The following is a 9,633-nucleotide window of genomic DNA, read 5'->3' on the forward strand; positions in this document are numbered from 1 at the left end:
CGGGGAGCCCTCGCCAGCCTCCTGCTCCCTGACTTCCACTGCGGCACACTCTCCCCAAACCATGGGGGATCAGGGATTTCCCCTGGCACTCAGCTCAGTCTGACCTTAAAAGATTTTATTCCCTGTAATGGAGAGGATATGATTTAACTGAATAAAAAGCCCTGATTTCCTAGTTTTTCCTCTCTGTTCATTCTCCAGATAGCTTTAATCCCGTGTAAACCACTGTTTCTACCATGTTTGCTGATTTCTGACTTCACTTTTAACTGTATCTGATTTTAATAGCTAGATTAATGCTGGGAAGTTGTCTGCCTCGTGTGTGTTGCTGTCTGCAGTGAAAGAAACCGCATTCGCTGTTAAATAGAAACACTGAAAATCGGAGATAGTAACACCATCTGCAAAGTCTCTCTTTTTTTTTTTTTTTTTACTCTTTGTATGTGTAACACATTCATTTTTGTTGCAATAACTGAACTCTCATGATGACAATACCAATCAACACATATCACAAGGCAAAGTCATATACATACACACACAGATATGTGTCTCTTTAATGACATATCCAGAGAAAACAAGTTACGGGGGGAAATGCTGCCTTCAAACTCGCAGGCCAAACCAAACAAGATGAGGCCAAGTCACCACTGTCCTGTCCTCTCTGTCTTGACTTAAACCAATGCACAATAAGCACAGAACAGGTACAAACTGCTTGCAAGCCGTGATGTCTTTCTGTTCCTTTGGTCCTATGGAGGAGAACATGGGTACAAACCAAAAATTGTATGCAACCATTTAAATGATAATGGCCAATCACAAACAGGCTCAGTAGGTACCCACTAACTGCTGGCATACCTTCTGCCTGTAAGCAAAGTAGCCATTTGGCCACATGACTAAATTACAATACTCAGCACTATCAGCCTTCTATGAAACCACAGGGATCCATCAGAGTTCCTCTAGTATGAGCTGTACTATACTCCTGCCTTTCTCAGCATAAAGCCTGAGAAAGTTTTATATTATTTACATATGCAAACTACATGTGATGCATGGTAGAACAGATCTTAAAATTCCATCAGTCCTCCCATCTGTTCACACATTCCCACTGGTCTGTTAATCCTTACTTGCCACTCACATCTCTAGCTACCACTTTTTTCATCTCTTCTTCTAGGTCCTTCCCCATTTACTCCCTCTTTCCCTGTTCTGCGTGCCACATACTTCTGTAGCTGATCTCCACCTTTTGAGCTCCATCTAACTGCCTTGGTCCCCCCTCCTCACCTCTTAACTTCTCAGTTTCTCATTGGAAGAGGAAAGAAGGCCTGAAAGGACATCTGTGAATGATTAACCAGTTCCTTCTCTTGCATCCCTCTCCTTTCTACAGCAAAGGTTCTGGAGCCAGAGACCTGTATCCAGCCCTAGAAACTAACCTGCAGCAGCAGGCCAGGGCACAGGGGTTATGGTATGCTCACACTACCAAGGCTATCTCCCTGCTCACAAGTCCACACTGAACCATTTATAATGGTACAATGTAGCAAAGATAAATGGCCTTTGCCCATTAGTTAAAAGTTAATGAAACACCCATCTTTAAGACAAAGCTGGTCATCCATTTTGTGCCGTAGCTAAGGTTATTCTGATATGTTCAAAGCGGGCAGTGTCTGTCTACAAGACAATAGGGTAAGGTGCTGCAGTGGATGGGAAATTGAATGGCAAAGATACCAACGGAGAGAAACTAGGGGCTGGGGCAAAGCTAAAGTGATCCTCTGCTGCTCCACACGCACAAAACAAGAATATGCAAAACCCCAGAAAGTGCCAGCAGGAAACAGGCTTGTGCCACTGGAAGAATGATCTCATCACCATCAATGTTAAGATAAAAAAGGAATATCTGCAGTTCCTTACATATGTTGCTCCTTACTCTCCTCATAATCCCATGTGAAAGCTGGCCCCCTCTCACCGCAGCATCTGGATGTTCCATTGACAGAGCATTGTCTTATGACTGCAGCACAACTCCTGCTTTCTATTACTGGCTGTAGGAGAAATGTGTGGTATATTAAACAAGGACATAGAATTTGAATTCTGCTGCATGCTTCAATATTTAGTCACCAGTAAATGAAACTAGGTAACAACTAATTCTTTCTGTGACTCTGTTTGCTCAATTACAACGAGGTACATTAAACTCTGGTGTTACACAATTCAATACTTGCGTTAGTAACCACTTGGAATAGAAGCTTATGGTGAATCCAGTTTTTTATTAAATACTGAACTAGAGAAACCTCAGAGAAAACTGAAAAGTGTTGCAGTTTGCAGAGATGTTTGATTCAGTGGAGCATTCCCCTTGCACAAGAAGTGACATTTAATGGGAGATATTTTGGTGTCTTAGCTTATAGGGTACAGCAAAACCAGAAGTCCTGCCAAAGGTGCCAAAAAAGAAAAAGGTGTGTTTGTCTCTCTGAACATTGAATCACATAATGTCTACTTTGCAAGGCAGCACAAACATACCTACAAAGGCAGCTCCCTCTGAATTTAGGAATAAAACTATTAAAGAAATCACCTATTTTCAAAATAATATCTAGGTTCTGAAGACCAAGGTCAAAACCAAAAAAGCTGTAGTATTATTTATGTATAATGGCCCAGAATAGTTAGGAGTGAAAAGAGGAAAGGGACATAGAAAATCAAATAGTTTGCTGCTCAAAACTGTATTCCTTTCAGAAGACAGAAGCAAAAGATTTTCTGAGATGTTGCTCCACCTCTGTAGATATGAAGTGTTTGTTAAATCCCTCATCAAAACAAAAGGACACGGGTATATTAATCTAACAACAAAACTGTCCATTGTGAGAGGGGACCCAGTGCCAGGCTGCCTGCTCCATCTGACAGTGAGAGCAAACATCACGGCTCTGTGCGCTTGGCTGTGTGCCTTGCCTGACACCACCACCCCGTGCAGCCACAGGGTCAGCAGCTCAGTCACCACAGGGTACAGGACTAGCAGCACTTTCCTACCCTCACATCATCTCTGCAGGCTCTGAAGCTCCACACAAACTTTTGAGGCTGAAATACAGAGCAGAATTACTGCTATACACTGACGTTGGATGTAAGGTGGTGGTGGATCCATCACTATTGTCACTTACCAATGAACGACACAAAATTCTGTCCCCTGTTGCTGAGGGGCTGAAATGAGGCATATATAGTCAGTACAACAGAAATGCATGTACATTTGTTTAGTTTATATAATCCTACTAAAATTAATTTTAACTTTAGACTGAAACCACACCATCTGATCTAAAGGCTGGAATCCACCCTCACTGACTGCCAGATGAATAAGGACATTTCAATTCAGGGATACATGTACATATATATATATGCTTTTTAGATTAAAGTTTTTCAATCCTAACCTAACCAACATCTTTAATGTTGCTATCGTCACTTGATATCATCAGTATCTTGTTGCTACCTCACTTTGAGAACTGACTTGAACTTTTAAAAAGTAAAGATCTGGGCAAAGCTCATCTGAAATAACATTCGTTATTATTTAAAATTTATAACTTGTAAAGCCACAAGATTTTATTTTTTTTGCACTTGATGAACCATAATGTATGTACACAATTGTGCATGCATGTATGCATTTACACATGAGTATATTCAGGCAGATGTTTGAGTGAAACTGTGGCAGGGTTAGCTTGTATCTGATTTATTTCTGGTGATGTTGTTTTCCTGCAGCATTCTTTACACTGTGGAAGAATATGGTTTTGTAAGATACCACTGCAAACCCAGCAGAAGCATTTCTTTTTGGTGAGATTATTTGCTCAATTAAAAATGGTTAAGAATATATAAATAAATTTGTTCCTATGAACTAAACCTTATCAGATCTGTAAGAGTTTTATAGTTAATGGAAGTTATGGCATTCAATATGAAGATAATTTCTTGAAAATGCCTGAAATCAATGTACTAGTTATGATGCTAGTTCTACTAACTGTTCTTAAATGAAAAGATTGGGTTTCCCTTTCATAAAATGGCCCACACCACAAAATTTAAGTCAACTAAAACTGCATTCAAATCTGTATCCATCATAGCAAGATGCTGGTGGACCTTTCTGGAGGCAGTACATTCAAATTTTCACCCTTTTCCCTGTGTTTTTCCCTGTGTTGTTTACAGCTCCTTGTCTTTTATTGGCTTCAAGACTGTTAAATACTTGCCCCTGTATTGGTTAAGATGTAGTGAGTGGTCTGCACAAGTTGTGTACTGGCAGGGGAACATGAAAAAGAAAGAGAGAAAGAAAAGAGAGAAAGAAAAGAGAGAGAGAAAAAGAGAGAGAGGGAGAGGAAGGAAGGAAGGAAGGAAGGAAGGAAGGAAGGAAGGAAGGAAGGAAGGAAGGAAGGAAGGAAGGAAGGAAGGAAGGAAGGAAGGAAGAAAGGAAGGAAGAAAGGAAGGAAGAAAGAAAGGAAGAAAGAAAGGAAGAGAGAAAGAGAGAAAGAGAGAAAGAGAGAGAGAAAGAGAGAAAGAGAGAAAGAGAGAAAGAGAGAAAGAAAGAGAGAAAGAAAGAAAGAAAGAAAGAAAGAAAGAAAGAAAGAAAGAAAGAAAGAAAGAAAGAAAGAAAGAAAGAATCAGTATGTGCTGCATTTTGGATAACAGCTGTGGAAAGAGGAAAGGCATTTACTCTTCAAAAAGAAGAAGCTTAGGAGCTTTTAGAAAGTGAGTAATCTTTACCTCAACTGGAAGTAAAAAGAAAAAAAAATGAAACTTTTACAGAAGTTGTTTCTTTTCTCCTTGTAGTTTTGCTTGGTATACCTTAAACATCCTCAAAGTGAACCTCCATTTTCAGATAACAGCCCAACTCAAACCCACATCCCTGAAGGCAAAAGAGTCAGAATCAGTCAGAATTAGATTAAATTTCCTGCCTCTAAAACTCTGATCATCTGTAGGCAATTAAAGGTAGTTACCAGTCCCTGACAACTGTAAATATTTGTAGTCAGCAACTTCATCATGGCTTCATTTGCCTCCCTTGAAGAAATTTGTGTTGTGTTCACACCTAACATCTTATGACCATTTCGAATTTCTTTATGATATCTTGCACAGACCAGAGCTTTAGAAAAACAGTTGTTCAGCTGAATTTCATTTAGCAAATTAGAGGGCACTGATTTGTGCCCTCTAATTGCAATCTTCCTCTGCCTTCCCCATCATTTTTGATTGCTTCCTTCTATTCTGTATATATTTTCCTATCTTCCAGATGAAAAATTTTTATTTTAAAAACCTCTGTTCTACCAAATGGTCGCCTTACAGAAAGATGCAGTATGCATACAGATGACCTGTATCACAAATATTATTAAGAATATGTTGTTGTCTACAGTTTACTAAATACTTAAACTAAGGCGGCTGGCGTGAGCTTGTCCCTAGGCAGCTGTTCCAGTAATGGTCTGCTTAGTGACATACTTCAATGTTTTTCATTTGAAGGGTTTTTTTGCCTTTTTGAAAAAAGAATCCAAGCTGATTAAGCTGCACTGCAACATAAACTTCCACTAATAGAGTTTGGCCTCTGAATGATCAGGGTTGTTTTCATTTTTATTCCCCTGATATATGCACATGGACTTGTTTAGCTGCATAGAGGGGAGGGGCTTGGGGGCCTTTTTAAGTTTGGGAAGTGATTAGGAAATACCTGATGGTGTATTGACCATCATTTAATTAGCAATGATCTAGATCAACATGTCTTGTTCAAACCAAGAAAAGAGCATTAACACAATCAGAAGTAAAGCCAGTCTCCAGCTATGAAGACAGAGATCTCAGCGATTTCCAGGAAAAATCAAAGTGGTATCTATCAAAGGAACAGAGAAAAAAGGGAAAGGCTATTTCCCCTTCTTATTCTGATACAGGATTGAGGCCAGATCTTTTACTCTGGTTGACTACTGGTTGACACAAAACAAAAGTGAAACAGTAAATGTCAGTTTTTAAGCTGCCCTTGTAACTCTGTGGTCTATAAGCTGACAGAGGCATGTTAAGACCCTAGTGCCAATAGAACAGCCTTGGGATTTTTAAAATGATACTTGGCTGCTATTGGATCCTGAAACAGCTGCTCAGCAGGCAGGGAACTCCAGCTAAATATCCTCCTTTCTGCAGAACTGGTGACTGAGCTGTCCCACTGCTCCTATTCTACCAAGAAAACTCACTTCCTTTGAAAATTATTTCAATATATCCAGTTCTGCATGCTTTTAAGTGCTTTGTAGCATCTCATTGGAAAAAAAGTAGCTGGAGCAAAAAGCCCTGGTTCTGTCAGTGATGCTGCACAGGGGACAACATTTGTTTACTGTGTATTCTTTGCAGAAGACCTAGACGAATTAGTTTCAGTTGGTGTGTCTTGCTAAACTCTGATTACTCAAATTCTTGGAAGTTTACATGCAAACTAATCAGCAGCACTGATCCCCTAGTAAGAAGCAGAAATCAATTAGGAAGGCGGTTGACCTTATTATAGCAATTAATTGCAAATGACATTTAGTTTCAGTATTTGATAGCCAAGCTCTTTATTTTGGCTTTGGGGGCTTTGGTGCTTTAGTTTAGCTTGGGTTTGTGTTTTTGTTGGTTTGTTTTGCTTTGGGGTTTTTTGCCCTTCCTCTCTTACACTACTTTTAACCTGCCCTGATTTTTCTTAAACATAATTTTCATCACATGAAATCTGTCCTACTTTGTGACACACACTTTCCCAAAGGATACTTGACCTTCTTTACAGGAATTCCTGTATGCTTTGGAGTCCTGGAAATGGGACAATGTTCCTACGGAAAGGTGGCTCCTTACTTCTAGGCAAAGGACTTGCTTTCTTGGAAATCTGCTTGACTGTGAAGGTGAGGGCAAGAGAGAAGAAAACTGTCTTTGTTGTACTTGGCAAGAGGGTTCATTTTACAGGGAATGTGGAGCACCCATGTTTCGGTGAGGTGTTAAGTAGCACATGCGTGTTTACCAGAAGGCAGAGTTGCTCTGGAGACAAAAAATACATTTCTTTCTCTGTGAAGCAGTTGAGTGAAGAGGGGCACACCCAGGTTCCGCAAGCTTTAATTCCATCCTGGCAGTCTGAGCCGGAGGGAAACTTGGTGTATGCCAGGAGAGCAGCACATATTTAACTAGGTAGTGGCCCCGATTCTATGCAAGATGTTCATGCACAGAGACTGAGCCCCTCAAACCATTGTTTGCTCCTGGACCACTGCGCATGCCAGAGAAGAACCTGGTCACCTAGAGGGATGTAGCTAATCAGGAATGAAATAGTCAGTTTTTCAAAAGACTTCAAAGATGTAAAATAACAATGTTTTAAAATTATGGGGAGCAAATCTGTATCTTTTGAATACATAACCATACACATATAGAAAACTGGAGCTGTGAGCCAAACATCATGTTTTGTTTCACGTGACAGAATCTGAATTTAGCACTTGTATTTTTTGTATTGGTGTCTGTGAAGTTCTAACAGCCGTGGAAACTATTTAGGATACTGACAGAGAGACAGTGTCATGCCTATGGAGACAACCACAGGAAACTTACTGCTCAGATCATCAGGACAGAGGAACACAGCTTGAGCCCTGACCACTGATTTACCACTGCCCTGCTTATTCACATCAGGCACCTTCTTAACTCAGCCACACTCACACTGCACTCATGAAAATACTGCTGCAGAGCTGGTGTCAGTAGGGAACTGGGTCACGAGACTTCACAGCGTTGCTTCACATAAAGTGCAAATACCATGGGAAGAAAAGGTTTCACATTGTTTTGTCTCTGTAAATGACTGTTGCAAGGCTACAAGAAAAAATTAGAAATTATACTGAAAATCATGAGACACTAGGTGTAATTAGGCTTCATAGACAAACTGGATGCAGAAATTCTTAATAGACCAGAACACTGAAGTATTAAGGGAGGGAAGGAGGGAAGGAGGGAAGGAGGGAAGGAAGGAGGGAAGGAAGGAAGGAGGGAAGGAAGGAAGGAGGGAAGGAGGGAGGGAGGGAGGGAGGGAGGGAGGGAAGGAAGGAAGGAAGGAAGGAAGGAAGGAAGGAAGGAAGGAAGGAAGGAAGGAAAGACGTGGCGGAAGGAAGTGGCGGAAGGAAGTGGCGGAAGGAAGGAAGGAAGGAAGGAAGGAAGGAAGGAAGGAAGGAAGGAAGGAAGGAAGGAAGGAAGGAAGGAAGGAAGGAAGGAAGGAAGGAAGGAAGGAAGGAAGGAAGGAAGGAAGGAAGGAAGGAAGGAAGGACATTACTAAGCTACCATTTCCAATAAGTCTATTTCCTGACTTACAAGAAATGCCTCCAGTTTAGACTATAATTATAATCAAAATCAAGTTAATATGTTGGCCCTCAGACAGAGTAATGGTATGACTAACACTTGTAGTACAGCCTAGATACCAGTTCTGTTCTGCTGAAATGATGATGAGGTAAAAACACAGATAGGATTGGAGGTTACAATTCTTATGCCATTGGGATATATTCTGCTTCTAAATACACTTTGCTTTTCCTTTATTGGGGCTTGTGAGGCCCTGTTTGCTGTAACTTTGCTCTAAAGTTGAAACAGCATCTTACTACCTTGCAATATGCAGAAGGTTCCTCTTGCCTGGTGAATGTAGGACACATCATACATGTTTAAGAAAACAAAATGATAGCTAATTTTTTTCCCTCATATTCTGTTCCTCTTCCATTCCCCATATGCAAATCAGTACTAACCTGGATGATCTGTGTCGTTTCTGGCTCACTCTTCTCTCTCTCTTTGTAGGTCTCTGTACAGTTCAGGTCCTCACTGTGTAGGAAGGGCCCCTCTTCATCTGCTTTGACTGCAGAGATGGTCGTCTAGAGAAACAATTGCAAATAAATAGTTCTTTTTAGCTTTCTCTCAAAATAAAAGGCATCTCCAATGTTTTTTCACTTTCAAATGAAATTACAGAAGAAATATGTACAGAGGTTCCTATATGGTCTCTTTTATTTTCAGTGCAGGACTAGTCTTCTTCACTGAAGCACTCAGCAGTGCTCTTAATATATGCTACAATCAAATCCAATATGAATATCTCACAATTGCCACTATATCTTCAACACTGATTGCAACTGCACTGCGTACAAATTGATTTCTTACTCTATAATACATTAACTTTGAGTATAGGGATCATAAGTTATCATCGATAAAGAAAAAGAAGCATCTTTTTTCGGCACATAGTGTGATTAACATACAAACGATGTTTTTCAGATGGTACAGAACTATTGGTGTTGTCTTCTTCCTATCAGATGCTCTAAACAGATGATTTCCAGGATTTATAAGGAAATCTGTTTTGAATTATTTGCTTTTATCATTCAGCTAATTTTCTTGTTGTTGGGTTTTTTAATTAGTTTTTATTAAAGCCAAATGAGTGTGCTCCAGGACATTCCACAAATGCTGCTGTACCGCCACTTTAGGAAATACCATTAAGGCGACCTTTTCCTTGTTTGCTTCCCATGGTATTTAACTAAACTGTTTTAGGAGAAACATCATTAGAATTGTCAATTTCTCCATGTGTGCATTAAGGTTATTCATAGAAACTGCAGTCTTTGGGGGATAACAGAAAAACAGGGCTTTGCTTTCCTTCATTAACCCCATGAAGTAACAGTATCAACTTTAACACAGGTCTATCAACATTAGCCAAATTCAGGCCTCTCTGTCTCTCTCTCTTTTCCC

The 9,633-nt window shown here is 40.1% G+C and overlaps 1 protein-coding gene across 1 annotated transcript in view; it reads right to left on the reverse strand.

The window, feature by feature from the left end:
• Window positions 1–9,633, reverse strand: part of DAAM2 (dishevelled associated activator of morphogenesis 2) — a 203,397-nt gene that overhangs the window by 176,396 nt on the left and 17,368 nt on the right. The window contains exon 2 of the mRNA XM_031060132.1: window positions 8,655–8,777. The gene's annotated coding sequence lies outside the window, so the exon portion shown is untranslated. The remainder of the gene's footprint in view (window positions 1–8,654; window positions 8,778–9,633) is intronic.

This window comes from Geospiza fortis, unplaced genomic scaffold (genome assembly GCF_000277835.1).
Source record: "Geospiza fortis unplaced genomic scaffold, GeoFor_1.0 scaffold41, whole genome shotgun sequence".
Taxonomy (NCBI): domain Eukaryota; kingdom Metazoa; phylum Chordata; class Aves; order Passeriformes; family Thraupidae; genus Geospiza; species Geospiza fortis.